Below are 20,039 nucleotides of genomic sequence, written 5' to 3'. Positions count from 1 at the left end.
TTGAAATGAAATTGACTTTGAAATCAATCCTGATGGCTTGACAACTCCTCTGTAGGTATCATCAGTCCCGCCCAGGCAGAAAGTAGCATATTCTGGATCATGGAGAAAAGCATTTTTACAGATTTCATTAGAGATTCGGTGAGAGAGTTGTACAGATCTAAAGCTTTAAGTATCTAAAATGGAAGTCAGGACAATATCTAGCAGGGAAAGGGGCTGTCTCTGGTTCTGTGGGTCTTTTTGACCTACAAAACTGAAGGAGGGTTGCTGTACACTTGAAACTTACACACCATTGTAAATTAACTATACTTCAGGGCTTTTCCGGTGGTCCAGTGTGTAAGAATCCGCCTTGCAAGGCAAGGGACACCAACTTGATCCGTTGTCCAGGAAGATTCCACATGCCGCAGAGCAACTAAGCTGCATATGCCACAACTACTGAAGGCTTTGTGCTGCAACTACTAAAGCCCAGTGCCTAGAGCCCATGCTCCACGATGAAGGCCCCACTCACCACGAGAAGAGAAAGCCCATGCAGCAACAAAGACCCAGCACAGCCAAATAATAGAACAAATCTTTTATATATATATAAATATATATAAAACATATAAAACATATATAAATATATATATAAACATATATATATATATACACATATATATCAGAGAAGGCAATGGCACCCCACTCCAGTACTCTTGCCTGGAAAATCCCATGGATGGAGGAGCCTGGTGGGCTGCAGTCCATGGGGTTGCATAGAGTCGGAAACGACTGAGCGACTTCACTTTCACTTTTCACTTTCATGCATTGGAGAAGGAAATGGCAACCCACTCCAGTATTCTTGCCTGGAGAATCCCCAGGACGGGAGAGCCTGGTGGGCTGCCGTCTACAGGGTCACACAGAGTCGGACACGACTAAAGTGACTTAGCAGCAGCAGCATACATATATGTACTTCAGTTTTTCAAAAAGTTGTTGGTATTCTTTCCCTGTAAATTTTCTAATCCTGCCAGTATGTTTGCCTAACCCAGGGGCTACTTTATGTTTTCCCTGTTTCTGTCTAGATCACTCATTTCACTAAGGTTCTGTCTTTCTAAAAATTAGTCATGAGGATATTTGGCCAAATGTCAGACTTCTATCTTACAGATCTCAAATATGATATAAAAAGCTTCTAAAATGCTCTCAAGCACTATATAAAAATAAATAAGTAACTCAGGAGGCCTACAGATTTGGAGTCCTGGCTGGACTTCGTGCATGGAAGCTTGGGCCCCTCTACTGCCCTCCGCACTCTGCTAACCTCCCAGGCCTCCTCCTTGGCCCACAGGGGCAGCAGACCACAGAAGAGGAATGTCTTAGTGAGCTGGGTGCAGGAAGCATATTTGATACCTTGCTGGTACATGAACAATCCAGGGCACGAATGGATGACAAACACTGCCTCGGGTGAGCTAGGGGCAAGTGTATCATGCCTGAGAACCCAGAAGTAATCCCCTCCTGCCTCATTTGCTCTTGAAACGCTGCTCATCTCTACTAGTACCACTCAGCCCTTCCCTGGGCCCCTTTGCCATTTCTCTGTTCAGCCCTAGGCTCAGGCCCTTCTCTGAACTTTGGCTTTTCTTACAGTCTCTATCCCCCAACCTCCACCTTAGCACAAGGAACCCTTTCTTACACCCCTGAAGCTATTGTGAGTTCACTGGTATAATGGAAAACAAGAGCTGAGTATGCTTTGGACATCAGTTGATGCAGTGATTTTTAAACAAGGTTCAAGAAGCCTTGGGATTCCTCAGTGGGGAGGCCACTGAGTATGTGCATGTGTGTGAGATAGCAAGTACTCACAGCAGTAAGTACATCGTTCCTCGGTATCCACAGGGGATCCATTCCAGGACCTGCAAGGATACCAGAATCCTGATATGCTTACGTCCATAAACTGGTGAAGTTCTGACTCTCCGCAACTGCCAGTTCAGCATCCACTGATTCTACCAACTGATCCCTGGTTGGTTGAATCTGTGGATGCAAAGCCCATAGATATGGGAGGGTGACTCTATATGGAGAAACTGAGGTTCTAAAAGTGTCTTACACGTGCATACATATTTATCAACCAGAACAACAACAACAACAAAAAACAAACTTGTCTGTTTTCTGTCTGGGGCTACTTCCTTGTGTGATAGGGGATTCTATTACTTAAAAAGTGGTTCCTGTCTACCCTTTCATTATATGTAGGTTTGTGCTTTGGTGGGGTTTCCATGCCTGCATTACTCCACACAGATGCGATTACTCCTGGTTCTAGCCCCAGATGATGAGGATAGAGCGCATGACTCCATCCAGGCAAAGGTGAATTATTTTCAAGAATAACCCAGCACCCAGGGATTCAAACCATTTGCCTAAAATCTGTTCCATTCTGGTAAGGGTTGAGATGGAGCTGTCACAGGGAAACTCGGCAGGCTGAGGACAGTAAATGCAGTCTAGCACTTGGCTGGAACTAGAGCATGGCTCAAAAAAAAAAAAAAAAAAAAAAGGAAAAAAATCACACAATGAATAAACCATGGTAGCAGCAGCTTTCTTTAAACAAACATGCATGGTGCTAAATCCTTTTGCATTAGGACTTGAATTTTGTTTCCGTACTCTCTTGAATTCTTAAGACTCACAGGAATCCACCTCAGCTTGTACCTTTTTCTTCAAAAAGTATTTCCTCAGGAGCCTAGATGCCTGTGTATTATTAAATATACCTGCTATTCTTTGGAGAAGGATGTCTATGTTCTTTAGTCTCAAAGCAACTCACACAGAACACTCTGTATACTAAAAAGAACCCTCATGCACTGCTGGTGGGAATGTAAATTGTTGCAGCCACTGTGGAAAACAATATGAAAGTTTATCAAGAAACAAAAAATAGAACTACTGTATGATCCAGCAATTCCACTCCTGGGCATGTATCTGAAAAAAATAAAAACACTAGTTCAAAAAGATACATGCACCCCAATGTTCACAGCTGCATTATTTACAATTACCAATATATGGAAGCAAATGTGTATATATACACACACACAGTGGAATACTACTCGGCCATTAACGCATGTACACCCGTGGTGGATTCAAGTCAATGTATGGCAAAACCAATACAGTATTGTAAAGTAAAATAAAGTAAAAAAAAAAAAAAAGAATGAAATATTTCCATTTGCAGCAACATGAATGGACTTGGAGGACATTATGCAGTCAGAGAGAAAGACAAATCTTGTATGATCTCACTTATATGTGAAATCGAAAAAATGCAGCAAACTAGTGAATATGACAAAAAAGAAGCAGACTCACAGACAGAGAACAAACTAATTTTACCAGTGGGGTACTCTAGGGGTAGGGGACTAATAGGTACAAACTCTTAGATATAGAATAAACTACAAAAATATACTGCACATCATGGGGAATATAGCCAATATTTTATAATAACTATAGATGGAGTACAACCTTTGAATCTGTGAATTATTATGTTGTATACATGTAACATATAATATTGTTCATTAACTGTACTTCATTAAAAAAAAAAAAAAACTACAGTCCCTAAGGGAATCCCAGGCTCACCCTGGATCTGTGATTGCTAATTCATGAAATTCAGAGTATGATCATAATGATGACCATAATAATATTCATGTAGCCCTTCTATGTACTTGATGCAATGCTATGTACTGTATATTTAACATAAGAAGAAACATTTCCAATGTCAAAGCTTAGATGTGGCAGAAGTGGGATTCAAGCAAAACTTTCCGGATTCCAGAAACCATATTCTTTTTTGATTTCTTGAATTTTTTATTTTGTATTGGGATATAGCCAATTAACAATGTTGTGATAGTTTCAGGTGAACAGCAAAGGGACTCAGCCTTACATACACATGTATCCATTCTCCCCTAAAATCCCTCTCCTATCCAGGCTGCCACATAACATTGAGCAGAGTTCTAGGTGCTATACAATAGGTCCTTGTTGGTTATCCATTTTAAATATAGCAATGTGTCCATAACCACCTCAAACTCCCTAACTGTCCCTTCCCCCAAGCAACCATAAGTTTATTTTCTAAGTCTGTGAGTCTCTTGCTCAAAACTGTATTCTTAATGTCAACACTATGTACTGTATTGTTACACTGCCCTCAATGGAACCACAGACAGTCCTCACTAAATGGTGGTGATCAAAATGAATGTGTGAGAGAGGAACCTCACCTTGACTTAAACTTCTCTGGACTTCTACTCTCAACAGAAGACTCCATCATTGACTAATAATGAGGAGATAAAGAGCAGCGTGTGCTCAAGAGATTTATTTCTGATCCAGCAGCCCTTTGGCATGTCCTGTTGAAATAGTCAAATATCTAAGGCATTGCTCAGACCCAGCTGCCAGGGTCTGTCCCACAGTCACTAGACCATAAATCAAAGAGATCCCACCTGACACAAGCTAAGAGAGCCCCCCACCCCCAGCCAAATTAAGGAGAAAACAAGGCTCAAGAAATACGGATGGCATCTGAACAGCTCACACATTCAGCTGTTGTGCATTGAGTACATAATTGAGTGCTGAGCTTTGGCATCTGATTCAGCTCCTCCCTCCCCCATCCTCACCCCTCCACCAACCAGTTGTTGTCTGGCCAACTGCAGAGACAACTGGTGGCCCCTCTCTTTCCCCATAAATACACACAGATGTATATATACACATACACATATATATTTGAATACATATTAATTTCACTTTGTGAATGACATGAACAGGCTTTATGATAAAGAACTAATAACCTCATTTTTTATGAGATGAAAGAAGGAATGGAGTGCATAATGAATATCCTGGTGTCAAGGCCTTTTCAGGCATATATCCCTGAAAAGGAAAAACGCCTGAAGGGGGATCTATATAGAGGTGGGATAGAGCAGTGGGCCACAAATTTTAAAACACACAAAAACCACCTGAAGATCTTATTAAAGTGCAGAATTTGATGCATTGGGTGGTGCCTGGGATTCTGCATTTCTATCAGTGAAAGAGAAAGTTGCTCAGTCATGTCCGACTCTTTGTAACACCATCTGTAGTTCAGCAGGCTCCTCTGTCCATGAAATTCTCCAGGCAAGAATGCTGGAGTGGGTAGCCATTCCCTTCTACAGGGGATGTTCCTGACCCAGGGATTAAACCTGGGTCTCCTGCACTGCAAGCAGATTCTTTACCATCTTTCTTTACCAAAGGAAGCCCTATTTCTATCCAGGTAATGGCACGGGGGCTTGTCTGAGGACCATATTTTAAAAAGCAAGGCTTAGTCTAAGAAGAGGGTGATAGGGATCAAACAAATACAGAGGAAAGAGATGGGCAAGCAGCCCCCTAAAAGACTCCTGAATTGCTACAAAACAGGGAAAGTAGGACAGGACTGATGTGTGCTATCTTATTCCAGCAAAATTACATATAAGAGAATTACAGGAATCTAATAGTCTTCAGAATTTGTAGGCTAATCTTATGTCTTAGTCCCATATGGAATATTACTGTAGAGCGGTCTAAACCAGTGTTTCTTAATCCCGGTTGCATTTTAGAATTGCTAGAGTACTGAAAATTTATTTGCGCTAAATTGTCATTCAAATAATTAAATCTTGATATTGGAGGAAGAGCTCTAGCTCCAAGTTTGTTTGTTTAGAATGCTTGGTCTAAGTGTTTCATGTGGCAAAGCTTACTCTGGACAACGAAGTCCATATTCTGGCTGAAACAGTTAACCTGAGTCTGACTCAATGGAACAAGCCCTACTTAGCTGAAGAACTGAAGCTTGGTCATTCTTCTATTTTGGGATTGCTTGAGTTGACTCATTGGAAAAGACTGATGCTGGGAGGGATTGGGGGCAGGAGGAGAAGGGGATGACCGAGGATGAGATGGCTGGATGGCATCACTGACTTGATAGATGTGAATCTGAGTGAGCTCAGGGAGTTGGTGATGGACAGGGAGGCCTGGCGTGCTGCGATTCATGGGGTCACAAAGAGTCGGACACGACTGAGCGACTGAACTGAACTGAACTGTTTGTACTTGCCGATATTTTCAGAGTGATAACAGGTAGGCTTATGAATGTAACATTCCAAGCCCAAGTCTGGTGACAAGACTTCCCTGCCTTTCTTGGATAGTCTGTTTTTCCCTTTATTGTTTTATTTGTTACCCAAAGTCATGCTGTTTGAATAAATTTTCTCTTAGAAGTCTGGGGGAGACTACTAAGTCTTCAGTCATAGGAGTATCCAATCCTTGGCCTCCAGATCTTACTGATTCAGATTTATAGGAATTCCTCCCATTCCAGACCAGACATAGAGATTTGAGAGGGCAGAAGAGCCCACTCCTCACTCTGAACTCATACCCTAAGGAGCTGTATGCCTAGGTAGTGAGAAGAGAGTTAAACTCCCTGATTCATTGTTTCATCATGATCAACCCACAGAAGTTCTCCAGAGAACTCAAGGTTCGCCAGAGAAGCAGAACCGGTAGAATGTATAGGTATACAAGAGATTTACTCTGAGTTGTTTCACAGGATTATGGAGGCTGAGAAGTCCCAAATCGGAGACTCAGGAAAGCTGATAGTATGTGTGTGTGCTTAGTCATGCAGTCGTGTCTGACTCTTTGTGAACCCATGGACTGTAGCCCGCAAGGCTCCTCTGTCCATGGAATTCCCCAGGCAAGAATACTGGAGTGGATTGCCATGCCCTCCTTCTGGGAATCTTCCCAATCCAGGAATTAAACCCAGATCTCCCGCATTGCAGATGGATTCTTTACCAGCGGAGCTACAGTTCAGTCCAAATCCCACATTGCAGATGGATTCTTTACCAGCGGAGCTTCAGTTCAGTCCAAATCTGAAAGCAGGAAAAGCTGATGTTCCAGCTCAAAAACAGGCAGACAGAGAAAGCATGAATTCTCCCTTATTGACCATTTTTTATTTCATCCAGGCCTCTAGAAGATAGGATGAGGTCCGTCTGCAGAGGAGAGGGCAATCTGGCTTAGTAATCCTACCAATTCCAATATTAATCTCATTCAGAAATACCCTCACAGAAATATCTAGGGTAATTTTTAAATTAGATATCACCCTGTGGCCCAATCAAGTTGACACATAACATTTACCGTCACACATACATAGAATCTCATAAAAAGAGGATCTGGAGCCATCTCCACTATTTCCTGTTCCCTGAGAAAGAGGCTGCCAGGAAGGACTGAGCAATTTGCAGCTAGGCTGAAGTTTAAGTATTGGGTTGGCCAAGATGTTTGTTCAAGCTTTCTATAACATCGTACATGAAACCCAAATAAATTTTTTGGCCAGCTCAATATTATTTTAGACATTATCTTTAAATCTTTAAATATTCCCAATAGGAATTCTATCAAACTATGTATGGCTGTATGCATTTGGTCTTTTACCCCTAATTCGGTCCAGCTTCTAGGATGTCATCATGAAAAGACCATAAACCTCTGCTGCAGCCAACATTCCTGGTTTTTGTTTATGCCCTGTATATGGCTTCATCTCCCTGCCCCTGGCCTAAATCCTATCAGTCCTCCAAGGGCAGTTTGTATTTTACCCTCTGTATGAAGTGTGTACTAGTTACTCCAGCTCACTATAATCTCTGTTTCTTTGGATCTCATAGCCAATAGTACTGTCCATATGGCTTTCTTGGCACTGTCACATACTACCTGATCCTTCTTGTATTGAAGCAGTAAGTCAGAATTATTAAAAGCATATTTGACATTGTAGTCAAACATGTGCATGCATGCTAAGTTGCTTCAGTTGTGTCTGACTCTTTGTGACCCTATGGACTGTAGCCCTCCAGGCCCCTCTGTCCATGGGATTCTCCAGGCAAGAATACTGGAGTGGGTTGCCGTGCCCTCCTCCAGGGGATCTTCCCAACCCAGGGGTCGAATCCTGCATCTCATATGTCTACCGTATTGGCATGAGGGTTCTTTATTACTGTCGCCACCTAGGAAGCCCCTGAAGTCAAATATATCTAGGTTCAAATCTGATATTGCCACTTAACTGGTTATATGACCGTGGGCATGTGTTTACTTAACTTTCTTAATTTCAGGCTGTGTATTAGAAAACAAGAATAATAATGACCTGCCTTGCAGAGTAGTAGAGAAGGTTAAATTAACAAGAATAACGATTGTACAACCTTACTTTATATGTGATTCATATGATTCATATGTGATTCATATAACCTTATCTCAGAATTGTAATTATCAAAGAGCACAGTCCAATTAAAATACATTAGCCTCAAAATATCTCAACTTTTTACTCACATTTCTCTATACCTGAAAGGAATATGTAGTCCACAACAAACCCTTTATAATCCCCCTTTTTCCCTATATGTTTCCCTTACGCCCCATAGCTGGTTAGAACCCTTCTTTCCATAACTTTCAACTAACTCCACTCCAAGTTTTAGACCATAATAATCTGGCATATTACTCATACCCCTTTCCTCTCTTCCAATTCTGTGTCTGTCTCCCCATTCCTACAGGTCTGCAGAACAAACACAGATATGACAAAGGCCTGTACTTTCCCACACACACTTGGAGGGTGAGGAAGGGGGAAAGGCCAACAAGCACAGGGAAAAGGCCAAACACTCTTGGGTTGTTTATGTTCTGCCACATGTGCAAAGAATTTAGTACAACTTGGCACATCATACATGCTCCCCAAAGGGCAGCCCCTCTTATTTACTACTGTCATGTATTGCTGAATAAAACAAAAATTATACTTTCATTTATATATGCAGTCTCCTCAACTAAACTGCAGAATCTTTTAAAGAAATAACTTTGTCTTATACTCTTTATTTTGAAGTGTAGCTGATTTATAACATTTTGTTAGTTTTAGGTGTACAAGAAAGTGATTCAGTCATATGTATTCTGTTTCAGATTCTTATCCCTTATAGGTTATTACAGAATCTTGAGTAGAGTTCCCTGTGCTATATAGTAAGACTGTGATGGTTATCTATTTTATATATAACTGTGTATATATGTTAATATCAAGCTCCTAACTTATCCCTCCCCCAGTGCATTATACATTTTGACACTGTATAGCAGTGATGCTCAGTAGACCTTTCTGCAACAATGAAAATGGTCTACTATCTTTTTTTTTTTTTTTTTTACTTTATTTTACTTTACAATACTGTATTGGTTTTGCCATACACTGACATGAATCCACCACGGGTGTACATGCGTTCCCAAACATGAACCCCCCTCCCGCCTCCCTCCCCATAACATCTCTCTGGGTCATCCCCATGCACCAGCCCCAAACATGCTGTATCCTGCATCGGACATGGACTGGCGATTCGATTCTTACATGATAGTATACATGTTTCAATGCCATTCTCCCAAATCATCCCACCCTCTCCCTCTCCCTCTGAGTCCAAAAGTCCACTATACACATCTGTGTCTTTTTTCCTGTCTTGCATACAGGGTCATCATTGCCATCTTTCTAAATTCCATATATATGTGTTAGTATACTGTATTGGTGTTTTTCTTTCTGGCTTACTTCACTCTGTATAATCGGTTCCAGTTTCATCCATCTCATCAGAACTGATTCAAATGTATTCTTTTTAACAGCTGAATAATACTCCATTGTGTATATGTACCACAGCTTTCTTATCCGTTCATCTGCTGATGGACATCTGGGTTGTTTCCATGTCCTGGCTATTATAAACAGTGCTGCGATGAACATTGGGGTACATGTGTCTCTTTCAGTTCTGGTTTCCTTGGTGTGTATGCCCAGCAGTGGGATTGCTGGGTCATAAGGTAGTTCTAATGCAATTTTTTAAGGAGTCTCCACACTGTTCTCCATAGTGGCTGTACTACTTTGCATTCCCACCAACAGTGTAGGAGGGTTCCCTTTTCTCCACACCCTCTCTAGCATTTATTGCTTGCAGATTTTTGGATCGCAGACATTCTGACTGGTGTGAAGTGGTACCTCATTGTGGTTTTGATTTGCATTTCTCTAATAATGAGTGATATTTTTCACAGAACTAGAACAAATAATTTCAAGATTTGTATGGAAATACAAAAAGCCTCGAATAGCCAAAGCAATCTTGAGAAAGAAGAATGGAACTGGAGGAATCAACCTGCCTGACTTCAGGCTCTGCTACAAAGCCACAGTCATCAAGACAGTATGGTACTGGCACAAAGATAGACATATAGATCAATGGAACAAAATAGAAAGCCCAGAGATAAATCCACACACATATGGACACCTTATCTTTGACAAAGGAGGCAAGAATATACAATGGAGTAAAGACAATCTCTTTAACAAGTGGTGCTGGGAAAACTGGTCAACCACTTGTAAAAGAATGAAAGTAGATCACTTTCTAACACTGCACACAAAAATAAACTCAAAATGGATTAAAGATCTAAATGTAAGACCAGAAACTATAAAACTCCTAGAGGAGAACATAGACAAAACACTCCCCGACATAAATCACAGCAGGATCCTCTATGACCCACCTCCCAGAATTCTGGAAATAAAAGCAAAAATAAACAAATGGGATCTAATTAAAATTAAAAGCTTCTGCACAGCTAAGGAAAATATAAGCAAGGTGAAAAGACAGCCTTCTGAATGGGAGAAAATAATAGCAAATGAAGCAACTGATAAACAACTAATCTCAAAAATATACAAGCAACTTATGCAGCTCAATTCCAGAAAAATAAACGACCCAATCAAAAAATGGGCCAAAGAACTAAATAGACATTTCTCCAAAGAAGACATACAGATGGCTAACAAACACATGAAAAGATGCTCAACATCACTCATTATTAGAGAAATGGTCTACTATCTTTGCTGTCCGAGATGGTAGCCACTAGCTACATGTGAGTGTTGAGTACTTGAAACAGGCTAGCACAACAAAGGAACTTTTATTTATTGAATTCATCCAATTTACATTTCAAAGTTCAATGTGGCTAGTGGCTCCCGTTAGCCACAGAGGGCAGAGCAGATAATGTTGCACTTTTTCACAGAGTAGACACATAGTAACATTTATTGGCTGGGAGGATGGATAAGTGATTATATGAACCAAACTATCAACTATACACATTACAGAGCTGATACTTTTCTATTAGTACAAGTAGATAATTTTACAATCTACTTACCTAAGTGGGCAGTAGCTACTTTCCAGTTGTTTTATTCTTTGGAGTAGCTTTCTTGCTGTAGGAAAAATTTTAATAACAAATGCTAAAACAAATGAAGCAGATTCTACATTTAGGCGTCACTTTGTCTCTGCGCACTATAAATTCATTCTGACTCTGAGGTCATCCTTTTTTGTTTTTCAAAAAAAAACAAAAAACAAAAAAACCTGTGATGTACATGTTTTATTTAATGGTGGATTCTTGTTATGACATTTCCCTTCAGGAATGAAAGAGGAAGAGATAAGTTATTGTCAATGCAGCCACAAGCAAATTCAACCATCTTCCTCAGCACTGAAGAGAAATGTCAGAAGAGATTAATCATGCATTAAAGATGCATGGACACGTTAGCCCTCTTATATATTGAAGGACTGGGTTGTGTTTAAACACTTATAGTCCATCATGAGATAGTCAGGGACTTGGCAGCCTTGAAAAAATATTTGTATCAGTAGCTCTATGACCTCAACTGTCTCAACCCAAAGATAGAAGAAAATATTTCATTGATAGTTCATCTAAATGATAGCTGTTTTTTAAGGCTATTGAGACTTGTAAAAGAGTATCTTCACATAGTTGAATTTATTTCCTCATCATTTTATGTTTTTAGAACATCACATTTGAAGAAGGCCTTGTGTATTCAGGTCAATTTCTCTTCCAGGATGACAGTTAAAAGGAAGTCATAAAATGATTCCTAAAACAGGAAGGGAAGGAAAACATATTCAATCCGAACAGAAGTTCAGCTCAGTTCAGTTGCTCATTCGTGTCCGACTCTTTGTGCCCCAATGGACTGCAGCACACCAGGCTTCCCTGTTCATCGCCAAATCCCAGAGCTTGCTCAAACTCATGTCCACTGAGTCAGTGGTGCCATCCAACCATCTCATCCTCTGTCGTCCCCTTCTCCCACCTTCAATCTTTCCCAGCAGATATCAAGAATTGAGTACCCCAAAAACATTATGCTAAGCGAAATAAGCCAGTTGCAAAAGGACAAATATTGCATTTTCTATTTACATGACATACGTAGACTACGCATTCTTAGAGATCGTAGATTCCAAGTTACCAGGGACTGGGGAGAGGAAGGGATGGGGCAGTACTGCTCACCGGTTACAGAGTTTCCATTTGCAGGGGTGGGGGCAGGGGAGGATGAAAAAATTTTGAAAACAGTGGTGTTGGTTGCACACTATCATGAATGTAATCAATGCCACTAAATCTTACACTTAAAATTTGTTAAAATGGCAATGTTTATGTTATATTATCATAATAACAGAATAAAAAGAATTGGGTAATTCAATAGGTCTCACCTAAAAAAAAAAAGAAAAAACACTCTTTGGGAGAGGCCAAAAGCCACGTTTAACCCAAGTATTTAGCTCAGTAAAGTTATATTGAAAACATATAACTTCCGGACTTTGATTTTGACAAGTACCATTTTTATAGGGAAACAAGGATGTCCTCCAAACAGCAGCAATGAAATGATACCCAAAGGCACTACATAGGAGGCAGAGAAAGGATGTTAATAGAGTTTGGAAAAGGCTGCTGGAGGGCATCCTTCACCTTTAGGTAATACACTGGAGTACAACTATATCCTCCCACAAACAGCTGTAAGGGCCACGGGAAGAAACAAGAATCATGGGCTGGAACCAGTGAACTGACTTAATGTGGCATTTCTTGAGTCTTTATGTGGTTGTGGTATGATATTAGTACTGGAAAGAAATATCACAACCATTTATTCATCCCTTCTACTTGAAGCGGGATTGCAATTAAGCCATCTCAGCTGAGAATTTACACTTATCTTAAAGACCTCTGAAATTCCCTGGCTATCTAATTGACATCCGCTAATGAAACCTTGGGGCTTTCCAGGAGGCCCTGGTGGTAAGGAACCCTCCTGCCAATGCACAATCGTGAGTTCCATCCCTGAGTCGGGAAGATCCCCTGGAGAAGGGCATGACAACCCACTCCAATATCCTTGCCTAGAGAATCCCATGCACAAGGGAGCCTGGAGGGCTATAGTCCATAGAGTTGCAAAGAATAGGACAGCACAGGAGAGTGGTTAAATAAGTTATGGAGCAAACACGCAATGGAATACTATATGGCCTTTGGGGGAAAATGAGGCACAGTACTATATGGAGTCATCCCAGTGTTATTTTGTTAAGTGAAAAGGGCAATGTGAGAATAGTGTGTATGGTACCATTAAACAAGAGATGCTCATAACGTCTCTTGTCTCTGGGGAAAATGAAGAATGTATAACCTTTGAATTTTGTGCTATATATTTGTACTGCTTATTAGATAGATAGAATGGGTAGATAGATAGACCCACATTTTAACAATGATATGTTCTGTGATACAGTGTAATCTGGAATATATTACCCCGAAATCCTCTGCTCTTGGTATCAAAGATGCCCAGAAGAAAGAATGGTAGTTATCATGCTCAGACACTCAGTTATGTCTGATTATTTGTGATCCTATGGACTGTAGCCTGCCAGGCTCCTCTGTCCATGAGATTTTCCAGGCCAGAATACTGCAGTGGGGTGCTATTTCCTTCTCTAGGGGATCTTCCCAACCCAGGGATCAAACCCACATTTCCTATGTCTCTTCTTTACTACTGAGCCTCTTAGGAAGTTCATGAGTTTAAAGATAGATTCAAATTACCTGTTAAAAATGGTTCTTTCTTGAGACACCACCTATTCAAACCACAGAAAAAAGTTCGCTTTTCCAGTCATCAAAATCACTTATTAAAGGGGGGAATATTGTTACTAATCTAGATCAGTGAAGAGGCTTATCCTGTACCCTGTCCTTTTCCTGGACCACCTGCTACAGGAGGAGTGGATTTACTGTGCCTCTCTTTTGTAACTCATTGCCTCTAAATTACATTTTCCTCTTTCATTCTGCCCATGTGTTTGGCAGGTGCTTAACTTCTGGAGTCCCTCACCCAATCGCCACATGTTCTTTCTTGTATGTAGTTGTCCAAGGCTCAGAAGTGAACTACATTCTGTTCAAGAGTACAAATCATTCTTGGACTGTACAAATCATGGTTTCCAGAGAAGAGTACATCCCTGTGGGCTTTGGATTGATACTGAATTCCTGGGAGCAGGAAAGGACCTTTCCAGCTCTCCCTTTTCATTCACTCCTAGCTGTTTGGTAGCTAACATCCTCACTTCAAATACTCGGCTGTGATCATTGCAAAAAGGGCTCTGGGGCACAATCACATAAAGGGGTTTTCTCTGAGATGACATGGACCGTCTCTCGATCAAGATTCAGAATCAATGGCACGGAAAACTATGACTGTGTTGGCATCTTTATTAAGTGGTTTTTATCTTAACTATCTTTTATTACGTGGTTATTAAATTTCTTCCTTCCCAGTCTTACATTTTCTTCCCTACTGACCCATATGTGTGCAAAAGGACATTCACACTTTGATGAAAACCTCAGTTCTCTCCCCAGCACTGTGAGCTATCAGTTGCTTGATAGAGAACAGTGCCCTGGAGGTGAGGATTATACCCGCGTTTCCACACAGTTGGGCCTTCTACTTGCAACCCTGTCTATAATTTCCTGTTATTCTTACAGTGTGAGCAACTGACATATTCCAGATTTTCTCCCATTAGAAATGGGTCTTTTAGCAATCACTAAAGAATGCCCAGGTGGTGCTGGGGTAAAGAATCTGCCTGCCAATGCAGGAGACACAAAAGATGTGGGTTTGGTCTCTGGGTCAGGAAGATCCCTTGGAGAAGGAAATGGCAACCCACTCCAGTATTCTTACATGGAAAAATTCAATAGACAGAGGAGCCTGGTGGGCTATAGCCCATGGGGTCACAGAGTCTGACATGACTGAGCACACACTCTTCTCATAATTTCCGGGAAGGTGGGGATTGTTGTGTCTGTTCCCTGCTGTATCCTCTTTGTCTGGTTCAGAGTAGGCACTCTGGAATGAAGGCGTGAACAAACAGGTGTGTAGTTCTTCCTTCATGTTAGATGGGCTAACCTACAACTTTCCCCTGAGGCATGAAAATGGGTCTATTCAAAGGAGTAGGAACCAATACTTGGGTTTCAATGGCTATGTTCTAAGCATTTTGCATTTTGACTCTCATTGTGTTGTCTGCCCAGTACCATCCCCACACCCACCATCCCCACACCCACCCTGAGAAGTATTTGGAGACTGTTTTCCCTTCCTCTGGAAACTTCACCAGGCCAACTCCATCTGTCTGACCACCTTGGAGCCTCCATTTTAACACAGCATGACCTTAGATCCAGCTCTCATTTTGTTGGATATAGGAGTAGACTTCTTGTTCAAGCTAGACAAACGATGTCCCCAGAAAACTTGGAATCCAGACCAGGGGATCCAAACTCAGGCTGGTTGTGCTAATGAATTGAGAAAATGTAAACCTGGGAGCTGCTGTGAGTGGCCACATTTTCAGTTATGCAGACTGGCAAACAGAAAGCTGGTCTGCAGGAAAGAGAAGAGTAGACGATCATGCAGAGAGTCACAGAGATGTCAGACCAAACGTGGTCCTGATGCCCGTGGAGTCCCTGATTTCAATGTACTCTTGAGAATCAGCTGCACATCTTAGAATTTTAAAAATACCGTTATATCCATATACTGCGTTCTCTCTCTCTTTTTAAAAGCTCATTAAAGGTGATTTCTGTCCCTTATTAAGAAAACTACTCATTAAGATAGGGGTAGAGGATTAAGAGGTACAAATTATTATGAATGAGATAAATAAGCCACAATGATGTATTATAGAATACAGGAAATACAGAAAGTATTTTGTAGAAGCTAATGGGATAGAACCTTCAAAATTTGTGAATTGCTATGTTGTACACCTGTAACTTATGTAATATTGTACAGCAACTATGCATGTGTGCTAAGTCGCTTCAGTGGCGTCTGACTCTTGGTGACCCTATGGACTGTAGTCCTCCAGGCTCCTCTGTCCATGGGATTTTCCAGGCAAGAATACCAGAGTGGGTTGCCATGCCCTTCTCCAGGAGATCTTCCCAACCCAGGAATCGAACCAGCATATCTTTGTCTCCTGCATTGGCAAGCAGGTTTTTTTACCAGTCATGCCACTTGGGAAGCCAGTACAGTAGCTATACTTCACTTCTGTTAAAAACTGGAAAAAAATAAAACATTATTATCTCATTTAATGTTGAGAGAAACCTGGGGGGTAACTAATCTCTCTCTGATTTTACAGATGAAGTTTTGGGACGGTTAAGTATCATGTCCAATTACTACAGGAAAGTAGCAGAGTTGGGATTTGTTCCCAGACCAGACAGATTTCAGAGCTTGAGACAAGACTTCCACTTTGTGATTCTGTCAAGTCCATTTGTCTTTTAAAAATTTTATTATATAGATTTTACACTCATAAAGCAGACAGACTAGTATGATTCCCACATGAACTGATTAACCAACTTCAACCATTATACACATTCACCACTCTTGTTTCTTGATTGCCTTGTAAGCTGGGGGCTGTCAGAGAGAAAAGAGAACTCTCTAGGGTTTGAGGCCTTGGAGTGGGGTCCACAGTATCATTGTGGAGTGATCCTCCGTGGAGAACTGCAGAAAAATAAGAGGTGTTGAACTCAAAGAAGCATGGCCGCTCAGAGTAGAGAGGTCTACAGTGCTGTCAGAGGCAAGAAGGTGGATTGCATCACCCCAGAGGGTGTTTTTCCAGCCTCAGTGGAAAATGCTACATATTGGAAGATACTTTAGAGTTAAAAGAAATGCAAAATGTAAACCACACCCCCACTTCTAAACATATGACCTGTTTGTGATAGCCAAGTATGATTTATGCTCAATTGTTACCACTGAGATAAAGTCTTGAGGGGCCTCAGGATCAGGATTCATTTGTTTTGACCTTGCTCTGGTTCCTCTCTGCCCTGGTTAATGATTTACAAGCGACACCTTGGTAACAGCTAAAGGACTCTCTCCCTGTTCTCTTTAAGGGCAGGGAGTAACCCTGAGCCTGGGGACAATCCCATCACCCATGATTTGAGATGCACCCAGGACACCGTAGGAACTGACCGGAGCTTTGTTCAATGAGATGGCAGCTCCACAGCCTGACACTCTGCTGACAGCTGCTGTTTCCCTTCTCTCTCTCTCTCTCTTCCTCTTGCCAGAAGGACATTTATGTAAGCGCCACTGGCTGGGTACTGAGTAAACCAAGATAAGAAATGAAATGGCTGGACTCAGCAGGGTAGCGAAGTGTGTTTTCCCACACGAAGAAGCCCAGCCCCAGAACTGCCAAGATGAGCTAGTCATTCTCAGGAGATTCCCGAGCTGGGGGCTTCTCCCCCCATCACGACTCTTTGGGCCCATGATGTTATTCCCGGTTGGAGGCAGATGACAGCCCTAATACTCATCTCATAGGAAAGTTAGGAGATCAACTAACATTGTGAATGGGGAGGCATTTTGTGAACCTCACAATACCATGCAACTGTAAAGGACTGACCTTTCTACTACCGTTTAATATCATACCCGGGGGACCAGCCTCCCACACTCAGTCAGGCCTTTGTCAGCCTGAAATCCAGGTTTTATTCTTGGGGAAGTTTCATTCAGGATCTATTTCTAAATGACAGTCACTCCTGAAAAGAATCCATCAATATTTATAATTCACATGCAAAATGTGTCAGGCATATTTAGTAAGCTCCCCATGAGTTCCGTGTGCCTAGCAACCCAAACAGAAAAAGCAACATATGGAATTCGTGGTTATCTGGTACCAACACGATGTGAATGAACAAACTTGTCTATTTTTCCAAATGCGAACCTGGTACAAGTATTACTGCTTGTGTGGGGGGTAAATTATGTTCTTGTACTTGCATTTCATTATCTCTGTTTTTCTCAGAATGAAATATTTGTATTCTTGGCAAAGAGAGATGACCATTGAATCTAGTGTGTACATCCTCTGATGTCCCAACACGCCTCTATGCCCTGCCTTTTCCAATTCCAAACCCTCAACTCCAAGAGTCTCTCCTCTCTCCCGAGCACTTTGTATCAGGCACCATCTCAATAACAATTTTTTCCAGTGGAAAGCGTGTAGCTATTAACTCCACTACTATCAGTGAACCATGGAAGTGAGTCTGAGTGGGAAGAAACTAGAGAAAAAAAAACAAACACCTTTTCTGTTGGGCTCTTGTCTGAAAGGGTAGGAGATTTCAACTCAACACAAGGAAGAACTCTGAAGCAATCAGAGGTGCAGAATGGACTCTCTTGAATGAAACCAGTTCCTCACCCTCAGATGTGAGCAACCACTGAAAGGATGCTGTGTAGGGAATTCAAATATCTGAGAAGAGGGGGGAGTAACTGCATATGATACCACTGCCACCCCGGGAGCCTGTGAGTCTATGAGAGTGCTGAATGGCTGATGAAAAGTAGGAGGACCTCCTACACTGTGGGTGGGGATGTAAATTGGCACACCCACTCTGGAAAACAGTATAGAGGGTTTTCAAAACATTAAATATAGAGTTGCCATATGATCCAGCAATCCCACTTCTGGGCATATATCCAGACAAAACTTATAATTCAAAAAGATACACGCATCCTGATGTTCATAGCACAGTTAGGGAGTTGTTGACCGAAACCACCCCCCTTGGCCAGGCGCGATGATAACAACTTGCCTGAGTCATCTCACAACAGGAGGTCCCAATAAAGAAGGAGGTGCTGCCAGTAGAAAACTAACCAGGAGAATTCAGGAGGGGCTGAAAGGAGGCGGGGAACATGCCAGCCCACAGGAGGGAAGAGACAGTACATCTTGCCAACCTCCCAGAAATCCTCACGGTGGCTGAGAGATGCTCATGGCACCAGGAAGGACCCTGAGTCAGAATGACTGGCCAGAGATGACCCGGAAGCTAACCCAATTACCATACAGCCTGAGACTGTGAGCCACATGGCAGTGTTCCTGCTTCGTCAGCCTGTGTGTCTCCTCCGACAATCCATTTCTAAGCGTTAGACAAGAATCCCCTCTCAGGCCCTGGAAGGAGCCCCCTTTCCTAGCAGCAACGCTATCCACATTAGCCAAGACATGGACGCAACCTAAATTTTCATCCACAGATGAGCAGATAAAGAAGGTAGGGTGTGTATATAAAATGGAATACTACTCAGCCACAGAAAAGAACAAACTAATGCTATTTGCAGAAACATGGATGGACCTCGAGATGATTATGCTAAGTGAAGTAAATCAGAAAGAAAAAGATGAATGCTGTATAGTGTTACTTATATGTGGAATCTAACATCTGACACGAAGGAACTTGTTTATGAAACAGACTCGTAGACATGGGGAACAGACTTGTGGTTGCCCCGTGGGGGTGGGGTGGTGAGGGAGGGATGGACTGGGAGTTTGGGATTAGCAGATGAAAGCTACCATATATAGGATGGATGAACAAGGTCTGCAGCATCACTCAGGGCACTACATTCAATGTCCCATGGTAAACCATAATGGAAAAGAATATTAAAAAGAATGCATGTATGTGCGTACACACATATATATACATTTGTATACACACATATACACATGCATTCTTTCATGGTTTTGTATATATATAACTGAGTCACTTTTCTGTACTGCAGTAATTAACACAATACTGTAAATTAACTGTACTTGAATAAAATAAAAAATTAAAGTAGGAGAGCCCCCTGTGGTATTGTTTGAGTGAGCTAGAAAATTCCTGCTTAAAAAGACCTTCATTGACACCTGAAATTCCATCATCAGTAATATATTCTTTAGAGTCAAACATTTCTCTTTTACTAAGGTGTTTTTCTTTTTTTAAAGAAATAGTCATTTTAAAACTTCATCCTTGGAGTGAAAGAACTTAAAAAAACCTGCCACTCCACCAAGAGAGAAAAGATAGAGGCCCCATAAAATTATGAACAGAGAGAAAAAAGGAAGGAAGGAGAGAGGGAGGGTGGAGAGCAGGCCTATGAGAAAATCTACCCACACTACAATTGTTTGGGACTA

Source organism: Capricornis sumatraensis, chromosome 2 (assembly GCF_032405125.1).
Source record: "Capricornis sumatraensis isolate serow.1 chromosome 2, serow.2, whole genome shotgun sequence".
NCBI classification, from domain to species: Eukaryota; Metazoa; Chordata; class Mammalia; order Artiodactyla; family Bovidae; genus Capricornis; species Capricornis sumatraensis.
This window is presented reverse-complemented; position numbering follows the sequence as displayed.